At 41.8% G+C, this 24,254-nt stretch overlaps 1 protein-coding gene across 1 annotated transcript in view; it reads left to right on the top strand.

The window, feature by feature from the left end:
* The first annotated feature begins 11,275 nt into the window (after positions 1 to 11,275).
* Positions 11,276 to 24,254, top strand: part of FRMD4B (FERM domain containing 4B) — a 338,099-nt gene continuing 325,120 nt past the window's right edge. The window contains exon 1 of the mRNA XM_037800162.1: positions 11,276 to 11,550. The gene's annotated coding sequence lies outside the window, so the exon portion shown is untranslated. The remainder of the gene's footprint in view (positions 11,551 to 24,254) is intronic.

Genomic DNA, 24,254 nt, shown 5'->3' with positions numbered 1-24,254 from the left:
TTTGCACATTAATACTTCAATACTCTCCAGTTCTTGGCTCTTTGCATTTTGGAATTTGTTTCTTGGGTTTTGTTATGCACGTTTAAAAGGTTAAATATTCACTCTTCTTTGTTCCTACCAAAGAGGACTAACGTTTGGCTTGTTTCTAATAGAATTTATCATCAGCCCCATCTAGGAACTGGCAAGGCCCACAGCTAAGTGTGTTGCTTGGTGGCCTTAATAGTTGAGTGGCTAGACAGAGTTTCATGGTTGATTTCAACTCCCAAGTTTTAGCCATTATTTTATAGTCTAGTGGAGGAGACAGATGTTAACCAAAGATTTAGACAAGTAAATGTACAATTGCTAATTGGTTTGGTGCAGGGTTTCTCAACCTGAGCACTACTTACATTTTGGCTTAGATGATTCTTTGTTGTGGGCACTCTCCTGTGCATTGTAGGATGTTTACCAGCATCCCTGGCCTCCACACTTGGCTACCAGTAGCAATACCCCCAACACACCCAACTCCTTCCCTCCCACATTGCCACATGTCCACTGGGGGCAAAATCACTGCTGGATGAGAACCACTGGTTTAGTGCCAAGAGGAATAGAGGCTTTCGTGGCATCATACAGAGTGCTTCATCAGGTGACTTGATACAGACTGGGTCATGAGGAAAGAGTTCTCTGAGGCTATGATAAGATCCCAGTGCTTAATAGGAGTTAACTAAGCAAAAGCAGAGGGAAGAACATTAGATTCAATTCATTCATTCATTCCAGAAGTCCTTGGTGAATGCCTACTATGTGCCAATTCTTTTATAGGTGCTGATGATACAGGAAAAAATAAGTCAAAAGAGTCTCCTATGCTTCTAGTAGAAAAAGCCGGTAACCAGGTATACCGGTTTGTATATATTATGTCCCCCAGAAAAAGCCATGTTCTTTGATGCAGTCTTGTGGGGGCAGACATATTAGTGTTGATTCAGTTGAAACATTTGGATTAGGTTGTTTCCATGGAGATGTGCCCCATGCATCTGTGGGTGATGACTCTGATCAGATAATTTCCATGGAGATGTGGCCCCACCCATTCAGTGTGGGCCTTGATTAGTTTACTAGAGCACTATATAAGCTCAGACAGAAGGAGCGAGCTTGCTATAGCCAAGAGGAACACTTTGAAGAACTCACAGGAGCTGAGAGAGGAGCTGCAATGTACAGAGACATTTTGGAGACAGCCTTTGAAAGCAGACTTTGGCTGTGGAGAAGCTAAGAGAGGACAAATGCCCCATTTGACATTTTGGAGAGAAACTGAAGCCTAGAGAGGAATGCCCTGGGAGAAAGCCATTTTGAAACCAGAACTCCAGAGCAGATGCCAGCCACGTGACTTCCCAGCTAACAGAGGTTTTTCGGATGCATTAGCCATCCTCCAGTGAAGGTATCCGATTGTTGATGCATTACCTTGGACACTTTATAGCCTTAAGACTGTTAACTGTGCAACCAAATAACCCCCCTTTTATAAAAGCCAATCCATTTCTGGTGTTTTGCATCCTGGCAGCATTGGCAAACCAGAATACCAGGTAAACAAAAATAGTGAGTATAGAGGACTACTTTTTCTACAGTGGGCAGAGAGGGACTCTCTGAAGAGGTGACCTTTTGGCTGGTCCCTGAATAATGAGAAAGAGCCAATCAAGTAGAGACCCAGGAGAAATGAATTCTGGGCAGGGAGAGCAGCATGAGTGTAAGTTACCATAGGGAGAGTTAGAGAATGTCCAGTACCCAATCTCCTTTCCATCCATTTTGAATGCTGCCAATAGATTAAGAAATGAACACCAGAGCCGTTTAATGGTAAGCAATTGCTTTAATGATTCTTAGTTTCCGGTGTTCATCATTTAGGTACAAATGGACATGTGCCCAATCACTACTGGCACAGAGAGCTCAAAGATACATTGTCAATGGAGTTGGCATTACTGTATTTTTTTCAGGACAATTCCTCCAGGATCACATTGAATGGTCTCAGTTCCTCCAAGATCACATTGACTGAGCTTTCACTGGCTGTACCTGTTCTGTGGCTAAGAGAGAGAACTTTCAAAATGTCGTTGGCCATAAATCTGTCCCCTTTTTCTGAAGACCAAATTTACAAGAGAAATAAACTGCCAGCAATTCCTGTTAATAGAGTTTACAAGATTGCTTTATAATGAGGAAGGCAATTGACAAGATAATTTAAAAAGAAGTAATGTGGCAAACACATCCAGAGGCTACGTTTTCTAATAAAAAGGTGGCTTTCAATGTCATATAATATTTAGCAAAGTGCTTTCTCTGTGTTTATTTTTCCCCAAATAGTAACAGGTTGCAAATGCTCATTTCCCACTCTCATCCTTGTAATTCACCAAGGATTCAGATGTTGAAGACACTGGAAAATTTTAAAACTAGAAGTGTCCAACCATCTTATTTTACAAAGAAAGGAACTAAGTGTCAGGAAAGCTGCCCAAGGTCATAAGATAATTTGTGATAGTGCCAAGACAAGAACATCCTTTTCTGAGAACACAAGCCAGTGTTTCTTCCCCCGCGTGAACTTATACCTCCGTTTTCTGCAGGTTGCTCATTAAAGGACATGTTCTACAGACTGAAATCCATACTTCTCTTTGGTACTCATTGCTTTAAACCAGTGGTTCTCACCCTGGGGATTGTGCTCCCCAGGAGATGGCTGGCAATGCCTCAAGACATTTTAGGTTGTCACATCTGGGGGTGGGATTTGGAGGAGGTGCTAGTGGAATCCAGTGAGTAGAGGCCAGAAAGGCTGGTAGACATTCTGCAATGCACAGGATGGCCCCCAACCACAAAGAATTATCTGGCCCAAAATGTCAATAACTGTAGTGGTGCATTTAGAAACCCTGCACTGGATTTTGGCACTATCTCTCTCACCAGACTTTCAGCTCAGCAAAGGTCAGCGCTTTTCCTGACTTTTCCATTGCTATTGGCAACTGGTTCAGGCTATTGGCTTTGCATGCGTTCTCAATAACTAAATTTAATTTACTTTAATTGTGAGGCACAATAAAAGATGTCAAATTTCTCCAAAAAATGGGTGGTAAGTGGCAGAAGAAGAACTGCAGAAGTCCAGTGTTAATTCCCCTGGTGAGTAGGAGACATTTACATAGTGGTTCTTCATCCTTCTAGGGGCACAGGTAGCTTCAAGAATCTCACAAAAGCTATGGACCTTCTCTCCAGAGAAATGTCATTCTTAACGAATTTTCCATCCCCTAGGGCCAACAGACTCTCCAATGTAGTAGAGGGGCCAGGAGTCTGGGATCGAAAAGAAAACGTAGAATATTTTTCATTCCTCTTCATCTTTTGGATAGCACAGTAAACCAATGGTTAATCACTGGTTGTCATTCTTTTCAGGAAAATTGGCTCCTGCTTGAGATAATTTGAAAGAGGATGATTCAGATAGTGGAAATGGCCTAGACAGTCATCTCCTGAAATGGACAAATATTATACAGTGGTTAAAAGAAATGAGCTAGATCCAGATCCATCAACTTGAATAGGTTTCTTTTAAAAACCTGACATTAAATTAAATGTACAAGCTATGACACCTTAAGTGGGGAAATGCTATCATTTATGCAAATTTTAAAACACAGATAAAACAATAATACATAACAGTTATGGATACATATATTTATATAAATGGATCAAAAGTAGTTTGGAAGGACTCACAAAATTTATGAAAGTGGTTGCTTCAGGGAGTTGGAGATAAGAATAAAGTTGTGAGTACAAGACAAAAGGAACTTCAACTTTTCTGTAAAGTTTTATTTCTTCTGATTAAAAGCAAAGGACTCACTCCCCTTCCCTATCCAATTGTATGAATTTCTATTTGGGGTGATGGAAGAGTTTTGGTAATGGATAGTGGTGATTGTAGCACAACACTGTGAACATAATTAACAGTACTCAATTATTTATTTGAATGTGGGTAAAAGGGGAAATTTTAGGTTGTATATATGTTACCAGAATAAAAATTTAAGAAGAAAACACAGGACTGTATAACACAAACAGTGAACCCTAACATAAATCATGGGCTATAGTTAACAGTACAATTATAGTAATATTCTTTCATCAGTTGGAACAAATGTACCACCCTAATGCAAAGTGTTAATAATGGGGGGTCAGGGGACTAAACGGGAACTCTGTATTTTCTGCATGATTTTTCAGTAAAGGGACTATGGACAAATAAGCTAAAATTTCCAATCCAATCATAGCTATATGCATGTTCAGTCCTATTCTGTGTTTTCCAAAAAATATTTCTGAAAAGGAAAAATATAACAATCTCAATATATAGTAGAGATTTTTCAGTTACTCAAACTCTTAGAAAAATGATCTCCACTCCTTCTCCAAAGTGTACTGAGGTCCTTACAAGTTTAGTGGGGATTTTATTTGCTTTGGCAAAACAAGCAGACTGCCCTGAAACACTTTGTATGCATGGCTTAGTTTTTACAGTTGCTGATTCACAATTGTATTTTTCTTTTTCTGCCCACCTAGTTCTTATACATGCTAGAGCAATCAGCGTGGTTCCCCTTACATATTTTACTGTTTCTCTAAGTTTGGCCAGATCCAGTAATCAGTTGAAGAGAGGGGAAGGATAGGAAGTAGGGAGGGAGGAAGTTTTCCTAGTAAATGAATGGAAGCAGAATTACACCGGCCTTATAAATGGTGGAACCAATTTAGGTTAAGTGATCATATAACTGAAAAGCCATTTATTGTAAATTATGGGCTCCTAAGCCAATGAACATCATCATTATTATTAGTTTTTAACAAAGTACAGCATTTGAAATCATATAATTAGGAACATCATTTAAATCTTAGCAAGAAAACAGATGAGCAGATGTTTGTATTGGAAAAGCACTAGGCTAGAAGCCAAGCAGCCAAGGATCCACTTCTTGTTCTACTATTAAATAGCTGTGGGTTTGAGGGCAAATCATCTTCCTTGTCTGAGTTTCAGTGTCCTAATCAGCAAAATTAAGGAGATGAGTGGATCAGCAGACACAAACTGAGGGCCCAGCATGTATGTTCATTTCAGGCCTGCAGGTATGTTTTTGTTTTGTTCAGTGTTTACAACTGTTTCAAATTAGTTGCCAACATTTAACAATCGAGAGATTTTACTAAAAATCCAGATTTCTGGCTTCTCTGAAAAGCAAGTCTGATGCTATTCCCTCAACAGTGAGTTCTTGCTGAGTAGTGGGGGCCCCTATAGAGCACATGCTCTCCAATTTTGCCACAGTCTTCACCATTCCCTATTGTGCATACCTGATTCACCGTGCTCACTTGTTCCTCCCTGACTCCTCTAAGCATTTGAATTTGTAACTTTGGACCAGAAGTTCTTTAAACTCCTTTGAGTTTTATCATTTCTTGATGCTAAGAGAAAAAGGTGTTGGAGCAAGTCAACAGGGTACCCAAACTGGAACAGACATAGAGAAAATGAAAGATGACCACGAAAATATTGAAAAAACCCTTCTACTCATCTCTGGAGTGGGAAAAAGTACTATGCTGAGCTAATGGCTTTTTGTTCTCCTGTTTTATTCACTTTTTAAGGAAATCATGAATTTTTGATGAAATACCCCAGGAAGTAAGAACAGGAGGTCTAATCATTAAAAGGTGGCATGTTTACAGAAAATTAGCATGTCTGAATAATATTTTTAAATCTCCTTTTAGAAATAATGGAATAACAACAAACTGTGTAGCCTGGATTTTGAATATTCCCTCCAAATACATTCAGGCACACTCACAGATGTTTCTGTTACAATTTCCAAGTTTTAACCACTAGCAACTTAGAAAACACCACACAGGCCAAAACACATGCCAGTTTGCAACCTCTCCAGTGAATAGGTGCCCTCTCCAATATCATTACCAAATTATCTAGTTTAACCAGATTAAGATCTTCATGATTAGGTAATATGGCTACAAAATAGCTGAAGAACAGTTGTTTCATTTCTTTCCCATGGAGTGTCCTCACTCTTTGGAAGGAGAAAAGATACTATCTGAAGACTCTGATTTAAGATTCCACTGGACGTCAGAGTTCACGCTATTCACTAAGGGACTGGAGTGCAGCGCTGGCCTCCCTCCAAGGCGTTTTAGCCATTGAAGTGCCAAAAGAACATTATCAAAAAGCATTTTCACGTATAAAAAGGGCTCAGTGATGTGCCCTCGAAAGACCGTTATGCATTATTGTGAGGTTCCTGTTCGATTATATTACTTCCATAATCTGGAAGCAAGTGCAACCACATTAAGCCTAATGAAACAAATTCATGCTCACTGCTAATCATCAGAAATGGCTTAATATTAAGTTGAACCCAGGAAATTGCTGATGTTTGGCCTTTAACCTCACAAAAAGGCAATCTCCTATGATTCAACCTAATAGCCTATTTTTTTTTTCAATAAAAATAGGATTTTTTTTTTCTTTTTAAAATTTCAGGGCATCATATTAGCACACTTAAAGTGCTCATTTATGTTTATTTACATCATCTGACATTCAAAGATTGGAGATAATGATGTAATACTTTTCTGCTATATTATAAGTGTAAAACACAACAGTCTTGGTTAGGTTAGTGAAAGGAGAGGCTTTAATTTCCGTTTAATATATATGTGAAAAGGCCCTGGGGTTAATGGAGAGGTGAGGCATCAATTATCACAAATCCCTCCCATGGAGGCATGAAGTAACGGGTCACCTATTTGTTATTTGCAGTACATGTTAGGTGCCTTCAGGGTGCAGAATGTGTCCAGGGCTTACATAGAAATGCATGATGCAATGGTACACTTTAAGAAAGGGCAAAATGACTTGGAGTATATCAAGGGGTGGCTTATCCTCACTAGCAGTTCTTAGGTATCTAAAGAGTGCTTAAGAAAGAAAACATGACAATTAACCTTGAGCAAGAGGGTAGCTACAAGTATGGTTTTTGGTATGTCCAATATTACTGTGATTTGACTTTTTAAGAACTCCCTGTTGGGAAAACAGAAATCAGTGAACTCTATCCAAGTAATTGGGTTAAAAACAAAAGCATCAAGAAAGACTTGGTCTCCTGGTATGGTGGCTGAGACCTGTGTCTTTGGAGTCAGGCAGGCCTGGGATAAAACCTCTCTTGACTTACCAGCTGTGTGACCCTGGGAAAGTCATTTCTCCTCTCTGGGCTTCAGTTTCCTCATGAATAGAATGGCAAGAACAAGGGTTACTAATTAAACGAGACCACATACATGAAGTGCTTAAGGAACACCAGCATGTGCTATTCTTATTACAATTCAATGAACTTTTGCCCACTCACAAGCCTTTAGCTACAAAATATGCAAGTGGTATATATGTTCTTATTACAAATAAGAGTAATCAGCGAAAATCTTTGGAAAACACAACTCGCTGAAGCTAAGAGGATCATATTGCTGAAGGAATGTTGTGACCTCCCTTTTAACTTTGATTTTAAAATTGTACATAAAAGAAAGCCCAGTTGTACATCAATATATCAACAGAAGAGAGAGTAAGTAAATTATGGGGCATCTGTATAATAAATGGCCTAACTTGTATGTTTGTTTGCATGCACATGCAAAAAAAATCCCACAGTATATACACTGAAATGTTAAAAGTGTTCATTCTGGATGGTGAACTCATGGGTAGTTTTCAATTTCTATTTTTAATATTTTTTACACTGTCAAAAACATCTCCAATGAGAATATACTTATTGTTAGCATTAAAAAGTCAATAAAACTATTCTTTTGGAAAATAAAACTATTATTTTGGAAAATAAAATATTCATGTTCTTACTCATTCAATAGTTGAATCCTGTGTTATACATTCAAAATATGCTTCTTTTTTTTTTCCCCCCCACACTGCACAGAACTGAGATAAAGAACTTGAAATGGAAGTCCAGGAAATTTCTAGCATTATTTTGCCTCAAGCAGCTTAACCTCCAACATTTGATAATTACAGAACAGTTGGTGAGGGCTTGATATTCCACCTGGAATTTCTATATCTCATGTTAGAATTGTTTCCTCTTAATGCTAATTGCTGTCTTTTTATTCATATGTATTTGTCTCATCTCATCAACTATGAGTTTCTGAAGGGCAAGACCCACTTCATTTATTTTGTTTGTTGAAGCGTATCTGCATAGTGCCCAAGTCAGTGTTGGGTATTTATTAGTCATCCAAAAATTATGGGACTTGCTATTTTCTCTGGGTGTGGTTTCTTCAGCCAAGCCTATAACAGAGATTGTAAATGGGCACTCCATAAGCGGATTTGGCCTGCACGTTTCATTTTGTGTATGGAATATTTTAAAAAATTTTAGTTGGTGACTAACATTTTTTTTTTTAATGGGGAGATTTCAGACCAAAATCTATATTTCTACCTTCTCTTTATATTTCTACCTTCTCTTGAAAAGGCAGAACCTCTGACCACTCCAGATTTACATTTCCACACGGCCACAGTCCCCTAGGAAAGATGGCAGCTGCCTCTTTCAGCAAGGGCATATGTTCTCCAGTTTGCCACAGTCTCTACCACTTCCTATTAGTGCTCACCTATCCTAGTTCACTAATTTATGTTAATTGTCTGTTCCCAAGTTTGTCACTTCAGAGAAGTTCTCTGGATGGTACTTCAAACTGACAAATTCCTGGAGATTTAGTGCATTGCCCATATTCAGCTCAGGCTTCTCACATGCTCTCCCCTAACTGGAACTATTTCTTTCAGAAAAGCAGCTTGAAAATGCTGCCTCCTTCATGAGTCCAATCCTACCCCCCCCCCCCATATGTACTCTTTGAACTTCTATCGTATGTCACCTTCTACCTTGGCTACAGGTAAATCATTTGTCACAATGCTTTGTACATCTTGGGCACTCAAAAACACTGTAGTCTTATTAAAGTTGCTCCTGTTCTTATATTCTCTTCTAGACTATAAACCTCTTGCTGGCATGAAGGATTTTACTCACTTTTAGAGCACATTTGCAGTGATTTGTATAAAATTAGTGCTCAATGAATGCATGCCGAATTAAATAGAAACACACACACAGCACTGGATTCACCACAAGAGATTGGCAATTTAGGGTGGGGAAAAAAACCTGGGTCAGGGAGGTGGGAGTGAGCAACCAGGTTACCGAGGGAACGGCAAAAGCAGTGATTCTCAAATTGACACCTGAGAAGCTTGCTAAAAATGCAGATTTCTAGACCACAAGCTTCTGAACTAGACCCTCTGGGTCTGAGGCCCAGGAATCAGATTTTAGCAAACTCTGCAGGTAGTTCCTAAGCACATTGATGTTTCAGTAGTTCTCAATCCTATGTATATTAATTTCGCTCATGGAGCTTTTAAAAGAATACTGATACCCATACCCCATTCCCAGGGATTCTAATATAATTCTTTTAAATATTAAAAAAAAAGTCTTTCCAGAGACTTATAGTATGGAACCAGAGTTGATATTTCTGCACAAGAAAAAAAAAGGTAAAAGTTGTTTTCGTTTTGTTTGCATGGTTCTTTGTTGTTGTTGTTGTTTTTGCTGTTAGCATTTTTAAAATGTTTATCAGATGATTGAGGTTCCCAACCCTTTAATAATGATAGCTAATATTTACTAAGCATTTACATGTGCCAGGTACTATTCCAAATGCTTTCCATGTATTAACTAATTCAATCCTTATAACAACCCTATAAGGAGGGCATTTCCATTATCCCCATTTTATGAGAGAAGGAAATGAGGCCTAGAGAAGTTGAGTAATTAGAAGAGCTGGGCTTCACACCCAGACCAAAAAGCCCTGGAGTCCCCATTTTTAAGCCAGAGTCCCTTTGCCCCAAGAAAAATTTAGTAAATATTCCCATAGTCTTCCAAACAAAGTGGAGTACTTTTTAGACTGAAGTAAACCTCACATAGTCACATATAATTACACATTACTCCACTTCGAATCTTTGCCACCCTGGATCTTGCTTTCCACTTGCTTCTTCATACTGGTAGCAGTTACTCCAGGACCTGGAAAGTCAAGAGAGAACCCTGTCACAGCGTTTGCTTATTTTTTAAGACTGGTGACCTATCAAAACATATGAAGAAATGCCAAAACCAAGGTGCCAAAATTTTTGGTTGCTTTCAAATATTGACATAGGACAAATCAAGTCAACTTTCACCTAAATACAAAGCATTATGATTGTGAATTAATTCATAGCAAATAGGGAAGTGAGGTCTCATAATTGGGACACACATTTAAAGCTGTTGGAGAAATATTTTCTCTCAGCCCTGTTCAGTGTATTTCAGGGACTCTACCAGCCAAGTCGTTTGTAGATAATATACAAAATCTACACTGGAGGCTGTTCGAGATGGTCCTAACTCCCTCCCTTCCTTCTCCCATTTGCGATATTGTTTTCAGCACGGAATCATTTCGGAATCCCTGCCTTCTCCCTTATTAGCTCTTTTGAGTTAACCTCTCCGAGCCATCGCAGTTTCCTCATTTTTAAAGACAGCACAACAAACCACTCCTGAATCACAGAAGAGAAATGGGAGATAAATACCTGATATAAGATTTCTCTCTTGCCGTTTCTTTCTTTACTCTCTCTTTCTGTCCCTTCTTTCTTCCTTCCCTCTTTCCCTTTTTTTTTTTAACTTTATCAAATTAAAAAAAAAAGAGAAACATTTCCAAACAAAACAAAGCAAAGCAATGGGAAAAATAAATATCCCGAAATAACTTCATTCCTTCCAATATACTCCTTTATTTCCTCTCTCAAGGTTTGCGGACATCTCAGACCAAGTCATTTAGCCACTCGGGTCCTTGGACAGATTCTGCACCTTCTATAGCCGCCGGAGCCTCACTCCCTTTATTCTAGGGCGGCCGGGTCTGGGATGCTTGAAACCTGGGAGGCTAAATCAAGTCCTCTGCTTCTCCCCCTCCCCACCCCCCAGCGCTTTTCGAAGTAGAAGGCAGAGATGGAGAGATGCAGGTTTGTGTCCCTTCTCCCCCCGCCCCTCCCCGTTCTCCCACTCCTGGCAGCGCCAGGCTCCACGCCCCTCCGCACCAGCGCCTTTTCTCTGTCTGGGAAGCAGAGCCCAGCCCACAGCCGCGCACGGCGGGGGCCGAGGGCGCCCCCTCCCTTCCTCCCCTCCCGACACAATGACTGGGCCGGAACAGAGCATCAGCCGAGTCTCATTGGCAGCGGCTGCCCCAGCCTCCGGAGAGGCGGCGGGTGGGGGCAGCCGGGGAGAGAGGAGCTGAGAGCCCGGGCTGCCCGCGAGAAGAGGCAAGAAGGACGGAAGGACGCTAGGAAGAGAGCCCGGGATCAAAGCGAGAAGGCGCGGCGAGCGGCGGCGGAGGGCTGAGTGCAACCCCGGGCCGGGGGATGCGGCGGGCGCTGGCTGCCCAGCGAGTCAGAGAGTCGAGCTCCGCGGCTCACGTGCTGAGCGGGAGCTTAGGCAGAAAGCAGGAGGAGGAGGAGGAAGAGGAAGGCAGCCGCTCGGGAAGGCGCTGCGGAAAGCGGAGTTGCAGGGCCGGCGCAGAGCCGGTGCTCCAGGTCACGCGCGGTGCGCAGCGGAGACAATAAAGTAGCGGTAGACAGCCCCCGAGCGCCCGAGGGAAGAGACGACAGAGCAGGTAGGTGGACTGCTGCCCAGGTGCCCAGAAACCGCTGCTGGGGCGCGGCCCGGAATGCGGCCACAGCTGGCGCACTCAGTGCGTCCCGAGCGCAGCGCGCAGGTTTGGAGACCCCCAGTGGAGATGCGAGTGCCGGGTGCTCCCGCGAGCGGGAAACCTCGCCTAGCCGCCCGGGGGCTAGCTGCAGCCTCTGTTGAAGTTACCCAGGTACTTGGCGCGGCGTTTTGATCGCCTTGGTGGTGTGAGAAGACAGGAAGTTAGGCGGTTTGGGGGCGTTGGCGCTGGTGGGGTTTGCAGACGCTCCGCAAGGGACCATGTGCTTTGGTTGCCGCGCGTTCGTGGGAGGTGGGGAGGAGAGCTGATGAATCCCAGATCCGGCTGCCCAGAGATACTTTCAAAAGGCAGCGAAAGGAGTGGGTGAAAATCCCTTGCTTAACGGAGGATACCAAGGGTTTGGTTTGGCTGCCCTTTTTAAAGAGGCGTGTCAGCCGCTCCTATGTGAGAGGCTGTGTGCGTTGTTCTCTCTCCCCACCTATTTATTCTAGAGTATTTTCTGTTCGCTTTCATCAGGGAGGGGGAAAACGATGAACTTTAGCTCCTCTTTTGAGACGTGCCATTACCTTGGACTAGCAAAATTCTTTCCTTGCATTGGATGTCCCATGCTCTCAAAGATACTACTGAGCAGTGTGCAAAAGGGGGTGAAAGCTTGGGGTTAAATCTTCTCCAGGCCTGAGAAAGCAGCCCCGGGAGGAGGTCGCTCTCACTCTTTCTGTCTTTTGTGTGGCCGTTTCCTTCCAGATGTGAGAGGGTTGGGCTGGGCGCTCCTGGGTGGGGTAATAATTATCCTGAACATTCCTGCGATCTGCTAGGACTTGTAAACATACCAGAGCCAACTCCTCAGAACTTCACGAACTGACTCGGTTGGTCTGTTTGCTGGTACCCAGACGGCTGCGTCTGAAAGGTGGCCCCTTCGGGAAGAAATACGGGAGTGCTGACAGCAGCAGTCTTTCCGCAAAGCTGGTTGATCCTTCAGGGTTAGCTAGCGTTTGTCCCAGAAACTCAAAAAGCCAGTTCGGAGGATGTGTTCAAGATTATAGCGAAACCCCTGACATGCTGCTTCCTGTCCTAAAGGGAATAGATCTATGGAGTTACCAAATCAAACGTCTGGAGGGGAAGCAAAGCAGCCTCGCCTTACTTAACCACGTCAGACTTCACTTTCATCTGTCGTACACATGCTGCTGAGACTGGTGGTTAGGTTTTGCTGAGAGCTTCCTGTGTGCCAGCCACCCTGGTGGTCATTTTTTGGGCATAATAAATAGTCCATTAAGTAGTAAACTGAGCCCTAGCTGGCGGTTAAGTAATTTGCCATAAGTCACTCTGATAATTTGGGGTTTTCACAAGACCTGATTCAAAATGCCATTCTCTTCACCAATGCAGTGCCTCTAAAAGGGGTGTGCTGTGGCGGTAGTTATGACGATGAAGGAAATAACAACAACTGCTACTACTACTACTACTACTACTACTACTACTTCACATATTTCTGATGATGTTTAAAAGAGTGGCTGATACATAGTGAGCTCTCGGCAGATATTTTTGTCTCTGTTTGTCACAAAAGAGGTGATGGGTTGATGATTCTACAATTTCTTCCTTTTGTAGACCTGAACATTTTTGTAATAAAAAGTAAATCACACACACACACACACACACACACACACACACAAAGTAAATCACATATGCAAGCTTTTTAAACAGTGCTAGATTTCCTAAAAGAGGGCCTCAAGAATTTGAACATTTCCAAGGACTTCTTGTATAGGAGAGGTTTGTCACTACTTAGTGACATCTGCAAGTATTAATCAAACACTTTATTTGCTTATGTTCAGCAATGCAGGCGGAATGTGTTTAAGCAATATGATGATGGAAAACACCATTGTAGTGAGGCTTGATTTTCATTATCACAGAAAAGTTCTTAGAAGTCTCTTCTCCTGGGTGTACAAGTGATTATCTTAGCTTCACTTTGTTTTGAGATTAATAAATTTCCAATTTAGTAACAGATAAGTTAATGGGCCTCTCAAACATTCAGACCATTGCACTTGAGCATAACAATTTGGAAAAGTGCGGGAGGAATTAAATCGCAGCCAGTCGAGGATGTAAAAACAACTGAAGTTTTCTTAGTAATGTTTTCTGTCACTGCCCTATATTTTCAGCCAGTCTAAGAAGCCTAGTTTTCCATTTAATTCCACAGATTTAATCAAGACTCTGCAGGGCTTCTGAGCAGACAAAAAGGAAGTTTTGGCTAACCGACAATACAAATCAAGTACATGGAAAACAGTTTAAAATACCCGAACTTTCTTATCTAGCCTGTAGTAATTGTCTAGAATTTCGGGAGCTCCTTATAGTTATGTAACATATATTGTATACTCAAGTGAAGGCTTGAGGTTTACACTGCAGGTGATCCCTCTCTCTCTTTCTGGATCTGCCTCAGACATTTCGTCTTATCATAAAGGCACTATTTTTAGCGACTGCTGAGGTTCAGGGAAATTACTGTCTTCAGCATATAGATAAATAAATAATGTAACTCTGATCATCAGCAAGACCGAGGTATCTCATATGTATCTCTCTCTCCTTTTAGACATGGATTTTCTTTTGTTTTAGAAGGCAGATATCTTTTTTTCTTTTTTTTTGCTGTAATTCATTTATTCCTAAATCATTGAAATGTATTCTTTTCTGGTAAACACATGTCCTGAGCAGTCAGAGAGAAATGGTAACTGCTACTGTGGCTAGACGCTTAGTAAGTGTAAAATGTAATTCTTACTGTGAGTCTCTGTTAAAAAGTTTGCAAGCCAGTGCCACAGGGTGTATATGTCACTGCTCCTTTGATTATAAGTGACACCCAATTTAAATGGAATTAAAATATGTGTCTCATAATATGGATTCATGTTACTAAAAGTTACCTAGGTAAGACTACCTTCAAGAGCATGTTGTTCAGGGCCAAACGTTGGCTTTAGGACCTGATTTCTTTCTTTTCATTCTTTAGCTCTGCTTTGATCTTCTTTTCTCTGAGTTTTGGATTCCTTCTTGGGTGACAAGATAACTAGAGCAGTTGCTGGTTGTCACAGTTCTAAGTTCAAGTTCAACCAAAAAAAGAGTAAACTCCTCTTTCCCAGTTGTTGGAGAAAAAGTCTCCAAATCAGTTCTGATTGGCTAGGTCAGCTTGGTGGGGAAAGCCACTGTGAAATGGCTTCTGCAGAGGTTGAGGGCTTGGCCCCAGCAGTGGGTCCCACCCAGCCCAAGTGGACTGAGGACACCAGTGGGTGGGACTGCCAGATGAATACGGTTGAAGGAAGAAGGGAGAATGGTTGCTGAGAAAAACAAGCATAAATGTTCACTGCAGCATTCAAGTGCCCACTGCTGCTCTCTTTGGTGATTATATGGTCACTCCACCTATGAAGGCTGTTTTAGGAGGCTATGATCAGGAGTCTACTTAATAGATTAAATTCCTTTCAACAGGTAAAACTAAATAACATTAAAGACATATGCTTGCATGGTAAAAGTATAAAGGAAAGCAAGACAGTGATTACTGAACAGGTCAGCATAATGCAGTGGTTCTCAACCAGTGTCAACTTGCCCCCCCTCAGCTCCCCTAATGCACAGGACAGGCCCCTCAGCCTCCCAAAATGTCAGTAACACCGAGGTTGAGAAACCCTGGGATAGTGGTTACATATGCAGAGGAAGGAGGAAAGTGTTTAGGAGCTTCTGGGGTGATGGTATGTACACACATGTTCACATTGAGACAATAATTTAGCTTTATGGTTTTCTGTGTGCTTTTGGGTAGGTGTGTTATACTTTAAAAATCATATTTTTAAATAAAGAAATCCTTTCCATAACTGAAGGATAGAACTCCTGATGCCTAGGGGCATCTTGCTCAGATGTGAAGGCTCAATAAAAAATAATAGACCTAATGGTAACGATAGCAGCTCACCCTGACCAGGTGCTTTCCTGTGCTGGCAATCTGCTGCCACCCATCTGAGGGTGCTGTCATGTGCTACTCACCCACCCCATCAGGTTGGACTCTTCTACTCATTTTACAGCTGAGGAAACTGGAGCTTAGCAAGGTTGGCACTTGGCAAAGATCACATGGTATCTGTTGAGTTTGGCACAGTCTGCATGTTGACTGGTGTATTAGTGAAGGTTCTCCAGAGAAACACAACCAACAAGATATATTTGTCTGTGTATATATATAAAGAGATTTATTTTAAGGAATTGGCTCATTCACGGATGTAGAGACTGACAAGTCCGAAATTTGCAGGGAAGGCCGCCGGTAGGCTGTTAACTCAGGACCAGATTGTGTAGTCTTGATGCAGTTTGTTCATGTTCTGGAACCCCCAGTTTGTTGCTCTTAAGGCCCCTAACTCATTGGATGAGACTCACCCACTATAGTGAGGGTGATCTCCTTTACTTCAAGTTGGCTGACTGTAGATGCTAATCACATTTACAGTATACCTCCACAGCAACATCCAGGCCAGTGTTTGACCAAACAACTCGGCACGATAACCTAGCCAAGTTGACACATAAAATTAACCATCACAACTTGTATTTTACAGAAGGCAGCACAGGTTGTGCTTATGAGCAGTGGCTCTGGAGTCAAACAAGCCATTGCCCCACTTACTAAATGTGTGACATTGAGCAAGCAACTAAACTGTTTTTGTGCCTCAGTTTCCTTATCTATAAGATGAGGATAATATGAGTTCCTACCTCATAGGATTATTGAGGATTAAATGACAGAGTGTTTGTAAAGTGTTTCACACAGTGCCTGCTGCATATTAAGTACCCTATAATGCTAGTTATTATTATTTGTACTTCGTAGAAGCTAAGGAAAAAATCGTATTTGTTGAGCTCCTACTATGTGCAAAACTTTAAGTTAAGCATTTTTCATGTGTCATTTTCTTTCCTCTTACAAGTCCTGTAATATGGGTATCATGTCCATTTATTGTTATTACCCCATTTTACAGATGAGGAAAACTGAGATTTAATGAAATCAGCAAGTAATGGAACCTTCATTTCAAACCTAGGTCGTTCTGACTGCAGAGCTTCTGCTTTCTTTTTTTAAGGCGTATTGTTAGACTTGGAAGAGAGCCTTGAAATCAGCTAACTCACAAAAACAACCCAGAGAGGGGATGTGACTTGGCAAGTTATTAAGGGATGGTACAGGGCCAGAGAGCAGGTCTTCCTCTCTGACTGCCTCCCACGACCATCTCTGTTTAGGATCAATGCGTTTACCCCACAGTGCCAGGTGGAAGCAGATAGTTGGACCAAGAACACTGGATCAGGAGTTGGAGAGATGTCTTCTAATCCATCTTTAAAAAGTCCAGATCTCTGTTTATTCAAGTGGGGTGTATGTCCCCATGAATTAATTTTAGATAGCAAATGAATTTAGGTAGTAAATGAAGTAATTAGATAGTAAATGAATTTAGACAGTAAATGAAGTTTTATTTTAATCATTATTTATTGATTTTAATGTGTACCAGAATTTTTTTTTTTTTTTTTTTTTTTTAATCTAGACCCTCAAGTCTGTAAATTCATGGGTATTATTGCTTAGGAAAAAAAGAGCATCAATGTAAAGTCAATTAAAAGTCTATATTAGGTAAAACAGTATAGATGGCATAGAAACCTGACCAGAACTGTGAAAAGAGGGAAGTCTGGGAAGCAGTGTTTCCATAACTTTGTGTATGCAAATCTCTTGGGGATCAAATTAAAATCTAAATTCTGATTCAGTATATCTGGGGCGGAGCCTGAGAGTCCGAGTTTCTAACAAGCCCCCAGGTGAGACGCGTGATGGTGGTCTGTGGCCCACGCTTTGGATAGCCTGGGCCCAGAGGACACAGAAGACCCTTCGGCATGTGCTGAGTGCTGTGGGGGATACAAAGGAATGTTAGGCAATCCCTGTCTCCCGGAAGCTTAATCTAGATGGGGAGAGAAGATGTGAACAAGCATGGGAGATGAATCCAGGCTACGTGGGACACCAAATGAGAGGTCCGGTGGTCTGTTCCAGGCTGTCGCCCTGGGATGGGAGAAGAGGTGGTTGGGCTGGATAATGCTGCAGCCTTCACCGTAGAGTGGGATTTAATAAGGGCCTGAAAGATTTGTTGTGGTAGGTAGAGAGCGCCATGGAGCAGGAGGAAAGGTTACAAGTAACAGGGAAGAATCAACGCGCCTGCTGGTATAATGCACAAAATGGAGATTTTAGCCACAATCTGATCAACACAGAGAATCAGTCTGGAGCCTTCAGTCAAAATGACCTAGCCACTATTTATTGAGTCCCATAAGTGCCAGGTACTTGGCATGTGCTTTATGTACAGAATTTCATTCAGTCTGTATAGTGACGCAAAATAACCTACATTTTGAAGATATGGAAAATGAGGCTCAGAGAGGTCTCATGACTTGTTCAAAACCACAGTTTTGGCACTATTCACAATTGCCAAAAGATGGAAGTAACCCAGGTGTCCATCAACCAATGAATAGATAAACAAAATGTGGAATACACACACAATCAAATATTATTCATCTGTAAAAAGGAATGAAGTCTGATATATGTGACGACATGGATGAACCTTGAAGACATCATGTTGAGTGAAATAAGAGACATGAAAGGACAAATATTGTATGATCTCACTGATTTGAAACAATTAGAATAAGCGAACTCATTGAGTCAGAATCTAATATAGGTGACCAGGGGACGGGGTGTGTATAGGGAAAGGGAAGTTGAGGCTTAAAATGTTCAGGGTTCCTATTTGGAATGATGGAAATGTTTTGATAATGGGTGGTGGTGGTGATGGTGGCACAACATTGTGAATGCACTGAAATATGTATCTAAATATGACTAAAAGGGGAAATGTCAGATTGTATGTATGTTAACAGAATAAAAAATTTTTTTAAAAACCATGGAACGATGCTGCACCATCAGTGAATCCTAAGTTAATCCATGGACTTGAACCAATAACACGGTTATAAAAATATGCAGTTGTCAGTTGTGACAAATGTTCCACACCAATACAAATTGTTGTTGGTGGGATGGTGTATAGGAACTGTGTATTTTATGCATGATTCTTCTGTAAACCCACAACTTCTCTAATAAAGAAAAAAAAAAAAAAGATGGAGAAAACTCATACAGCTAGTAAGCAAAAGCCCTGGAACTCAATCTCAAGAGGGAGTCTGTGTTCTTTTCAGCTCTTTGTTGTCACCGACAGCCACAGCATGAGGAGCTTGACTTTCTCTCCAGAGAGCATATCTCACAGGAGATTTTAATGGGCTACCCTGTTTCCAATGAGAATATTCCCCTCTAAAACCAATCCTGACCCAAGACCAAAGTTGTCAAGTAGTTTGTCTTTAGTCAGTCGTTATTTTTAAAAATTTATATCCGTTTCTGCCTTGCTGAATAAACTATTAAAAAATTGGAGTTTTAGGCATTGTAGCCTTAAATAAGTTCATCCCCCCCTCCCTCTCACTGCACCCCTGCCCTCCACCAAGTAAGCACTGACTGTCTTGTTGCAGACAATGGGGAGGCACCTTCCTTTGGAAATCACCAAGTAGCCTAGACAGACAGTTATTGGAAATAATTATGCTTCTGCCACAGCATGGGGCCCATCACAGCCTCTCCTGATTCAAAAGGTCTTTCTGGAAATACCAGCATCCATCTTCCAGCTGGTGCTAACAGCAGTTGACAGCGTCAGTGGGGGATCCGGCAATGGACTCACAGCCTGAGGATTTTTTTCAAGCTTCCCTGGTTGCACCTGACTGAGCCCATCCCATCACTTCAGTCATTGCAGAAGAGCAGAGGGGACATATGGGACTTGAATGAGGGGCTGAAAGAGGCACAAAGCTCACAGAGCTAGCTCTGGCCTGCCCTCATCCAAGTTTCATATTTGCTTCTGCCAGATAAAAGAGGAACTGGGAGAAAGGGGGTGAGGTGCAGTTGGGACCCGAGTTGGCACTGGATGGAGAAAGAGGAAGGCTGAGATCTGGCCCCATCTCAGCAGCTAACTGACCTGGGGCATGTTATTTAGCTCTCTGGCTCTATCAATGGGAGGTTGGATGGTGACACTTCAGGTCCTTTCCAGCTCTAAATCTTTATGCTATGAAAAACCAGAGATATGCACCCTGTAGCTTATCATCACCAGCTGCTCTGTTCTCCCTTTACCTTTTTTTTTTTTTTTTTAAGTCTCAGATAAATGCACTTTAAAGAACTTCCTTAACAGTAGTATATCAGTGGAAAGTTTCAGTGAAATTATTTGCTATGCAGTAAGACTCCTATCTGGTGTAACTTGTTATCTCAAATAACCTTTTGGTATTTGAACAAATCTCACAACTGTAGGCAAGTGTGGCTTCTTTGATAAATCAGGAAAGATAAGAGTATTTAAGGCCGTCACAAATGAACCAACTGCATCCATTTAAATGTGCAAGCTGAAATGTTGGATCCTGATAAACTAATGAAAACCATGTGCCCCTAGACTGGGAACACAGAACCCTATCCCACTGGGGCTGTAAAACTTAAATTGAGGCCATAGCATGGTAATTTGCTCCAACTGTGTTAAATTAATTCAATTTGTATCTTGAAAAAAAGAAGAGTGCTGTTTTAAATCCCTTTATATTACCAGCCCACCTGTACTTTCACTACCTAAAAGAATGGGGTGTCCAGTTTACAAGAGGTCAGAAGTTTGACTCAAGCAAATTAACAGTGAGAAATTGTTTTTGCAATGATTCAACTGCTTTAAACAGTTCAGATCATGAGCCGTTCTCATTGTTCTTTCTAGCACGGAGTTTTATTACACGTGGAAAAACTGGAAAACTCTGTCCTTGGCCCTTTCTATATCTCAGAGACAATCTGTGAAAATGATAAAGAGTATTTTAAAGAAATGACAATATGTCAGCAAGTGCCCGTTAGATACTTTCATCATATTACATGAGGGGGGAATGTTACTTTGTCTTCTTTTAGAGTATACAATGCAAACGTTTTTCTGCCCCATGTACAATTTCATTTATACAGCATATCAAGGAAAGAGTAATTTCTTTCACTTAAGTGATTTTTCTGGGCAATTAGAGCTTACCTGTGGGTATCCATGTTATTTTTTTCTTGAACTCTCTGATGAAAACATGGCACATGCTTCTTTACTTTTTGCATGGAATGTATACATGTAGTTGTATCTTTGCTTGACTGGGTCTCATCATGATAAACAATACTTTTTGTTCCTTGTCATAATCCTGTTATTCTTTCAGCTGAATTGTGTGGGGTTGGTTGCCTCTGTATAAATAATCACAGAATTTTATTCTTTGTTAGTTACCATTATTCCTAATGATAGGTCTCATCTGAATACGTAGCACATCCCAAGCACTGTGCTAAAAACTTCATGTCCATTATAATCCTGGCTAATCTGTGAACCCCCAATGAAATGAGCATTATTATTTCTCCTATTTTATAGGAGAAATTGAGGTGTGAGAAATTATTAGCAGGTGGGGGAGCTGAGATTTGAACTCGGTTCTGTCTAACTGCAAGATGCACACTGTTAGCCATTACACATGCTGGCCTTGACTTTCTCTGCTTCTCCTCTCTGCACCTCTTTATGTGTTTCTATGCATCCCCTTGCTTAAAAATCCTTCACCTGGATAAGGGCCCAAGATTCGTGTTGCACCTATTTTATGGAGAGATTTTAGTATCTTTTTCCATAAGTGAGATCCTAGGGGGCATTTTTGCTAATTCCTAGGTTTCCAGACATCTTCTACACAGTTGCAGTTTCTAGAAGTCAAACCTGTGAAGGCACTACTGTGAGACTAAGGCTTTGAGGGGGGATTATAGGATTTTCTGCATTATGAGTAAGCTGCATAATCAAGAAATCTGCAATCCGAAGACTGTTTGGCAATTCCATAATGTGGATGTCGGCAAACTTTCTCAGTAAAGGCCAGGTACTAACTATATTAGACTTTGTGGGCCCCCCTTGCAGCTACTCAGCCCTGTAGAGCAAAGCAGCCATAGACAATATGTAAAAGAATGTGAGTGACTGTATTCCAATAAAATTTTATTTACAAAAACAGGATTTGGTCCATTGACCCTAGCATGCTGACCCTCTCTGTAACAGAAGAAAGGGCCAGTCTGAGCATCCAGTAGGCCTGAAGGTGGATGGTTGAGAGGCGGTAGGAGATGTGGTTAGACCCATGGACTCTGGAGACAGGGGGCTCAGATTTGCCTTGTAGCTCTGCCACTAACTACTCTTATTTGGGCAAGTATCATAACCTCTCTGTGACTCAGTTTCCCATCTTTAAATTTGGGGGAATGATAGTCCTTACCTCATGGGTTGTTTCGGGAATTAAAGGAATTGTTATTTGTAAAGTACTCAAAAGAATGCCCAGGACAAAATAAACCCTGTGTAACTTTTTGTGAAATTAAGAAGAGTAACTCATCCAATTTCTAGTGAGACAAAGCATTCTAATGCTTTGATGGGAAGAAGGAAAACTTCCTTTGCTCTAGTAAAAGCTCCTGCATGTTATGGATGGATGTGTGGTGAAAAGAGAGAGTTTTGCTAGGGAAAGCAGTGCAGTGTACTAAGAAGGGCCTGGCCTGGGAGGTGAGGGGAACTGGGTTCCAGATCCCAGGCAGTCGTGAACCTGCCTCTGGGGCCTTGGTTCTCTCATCCATAAAACAAGGCGTTCGGTTAGGTTAGTGGACGCAAACTGGTTACCTACAGGTTAAATTTTGCCTATGGACATGCTTGAAATTGCCTCCAGAGTGTTTTAAGAATGATTGAATTAATCACCAACAATTAAAAATCTAAATTCTGGGTTTCTGGTTTCTTTTAAGAAATTCGGAAGCTCTGGCAGCACTGGCTGCAGTCCCGCAGGACAGCAGTTGGCTCGTGCTGAGTCATGGCAGCGTGGGGGTCTACCACTCATGCCTGCAGCAGATGCTGCTGGAACTGCTGGTGCCAACCCGTGTCCCTGCCTTCACCACTTCATTGCATACCAGCTTGGCTTCCCATTGCCAGCACTGCATTCACTTGCCTGAGGACCTTCTCGGACTACGGAAGACGTGGGTCAGAAGTACTAAGGAATTAACACCCACCCCTAAGGATGAAAGGGGTCTAGCCTACCGCAGCTCCCTCGCCCATCTGGTAGGAAGACGGAACTGTATGTTCTACACCCTTCCTCGGACCTTCCCAGTGGGATTAAGCTCCAGTCACCACGATGACAGTTTAATCTCACACCCTTTGTTGGTGGCCATCCCTTCCTTGTTGCACTCTCCCACTCTCCTCCTGGTGTTTCTCAGGATCACCAGCCAGAAAAACTCACTCTTGAATGCTGTCCAGGGTCTGCTTCTCGGGGAACCAGCCTAAGAAAACCATAGTCCCTACTGCTGAGACTAAATGAGAATTGCCCTTGTTTTTTATCGTGCTTGGGCATAATTTCTTGGGAACAGAGTTATGTCCATCCCATGTCTGTCAAAAGAGGAAAGGTAAAAGACTGAATCGGCTGTGGGTCTCTAGAAGAATGAGAATTTATTCCCTTGTGTAAGTAAAGACCAGACTGAAATGAGAATTTATTTCCTTGTGTAAGTAAAGACTAGACTGAAAGCTTTTATGCAGACAACCTTCTTCCCTTATTGAAGTTTTGCCCCTATAGGCATCAGAGTTTGTGACTCCTTTCAATAAGGATTCCTTAGGGTCCCTTAAAGTACGGAACTTTTTAGTGGAGTATTTTGTGAGAAGCAGCCAGAATCCCTAGATTGTGACTAGTGAACGGTTTTAACCCACCTGAGGAGGTTTGTGTTTTAAAAGAGGATATTTGGAGGAAAAAAAAAAAAAAAAAAAAAAAAAAACGGTAAAAAAAAAAAGATGTAGTGCCCCCTTGGGGAGCCTGTGGAGAATGCAGGGGTGTTGGCCTGCCCCACCTCGATGGTTGCTAACATGACCACAGACATAGGGGCTGGTGGTTTGATGGGTTGAGCCCTCTACCACAGGTTTTACCCTTGGGAAGACGGTTGCTGCAAAGGAGAGGCTAGGCCTCCCTATGGTTGTGCCTAAGAGCCTCCTCCCGAATGCCTCTTTGTTGCTCAGATGTGGCCCTGTCTCTCTAGCTAAGCCAACTTGAAAGGTGAAATCACTGCCCTCCCCCCTACGTGGGATCAGACACCCAGGGGAGTGAATCTCCCTGGCAACGTGGAATACGACTCCCGGGGAGGAATGTAGACCTGGCATCGTGGGACGGAGAACATCTTCTTGACCAAAAGGGGGATGTGAAAGGAAATGAAATAAGCTTCAGTGGCAGAGAGAATCCAAAAGGAGCCGAGAGGTCACTCTGGTGGGCACTCTTACTCACACTTTAGACAACCCTTTTTAGGTTCTAAAGAATTGGGGTAGCTGGTGGTGGATACCTGAAACTATCAAACTACAACCCAGAACCCATGAATCTCGAAGACAGTTGTATAAAAATGTAGCTTATGAGGGGTGACAATGGGATTGGGAAAGCCATAAGGACCACACTCCACTTTGTCTAGTTTATGGATGGATGAGTAGAAAAATAGGGGAAGGAAACAAACAGACAAAGGTACCCAGTGTTCTTTTTTACTTCAATTGCTCTTTTTCACTCTAATTATTATTCTTGTTATTTTTGTGTGTGTGCTAATGAAGGTGTCAGGGATTGATTTGGGTGATGAATGTACC

Source organism: Choloepus didactylus, chromosome 1, assembly GCF_015220235.1.
Source record: "Choloepus didactylus isolate mChoDid1 chromosome 1, mChoDid1.pri, whole genome shotgun sequence".
In the NCBI taxonomy this organism is placed as follows: domain Eukaryota; kingdom Metazoa; phylum Chordata; class Mammalia; order Pilosa; family Megalonychidae; genus Choloepus; species Choloepus didactylus.
Note: the sequence above shows the minus strand (reverse complement) of the source record. Positions and strands in the feature narration are given on the sequence as shown.